Below are 210 nucleotides of genomic sequence, written 5' to 3'. Positions count from 1 at the left end.
ATTACCTGACCTCCACGCAGCCTCCAAGCAAGCCTCCACGCCACGACGCCCAATAAGTCAAGCAAGATCAATATTATGATTCGGTAGAGCGCCATCTGTTGCAATAAATATTCATGACATTACGAAGACCTACAAAGGGTTCATAGATTGCTACAGAGAAGAGATAGAATTTAATTTAGATTCTGAATGGATGATGATGAAATAAAAGCC

Source organism: Penaeus monodon, chromosome 30, assembly GCF_015228065.2.
Source record: "Penaeus monodon isolate SGIC_2016 chromosome 30, NSTDA_Pmon_1, whole genome shotgun sequence".
Taxonomy (NCBI): Eukaryota; Metazoa; Arthropoda; class Malacostraca; order Decapoda; family Penaeidae; genus Penaeus; species Penaeus monodon.
Note: the sequence above shows the minus strand (reverse complement) of the source record.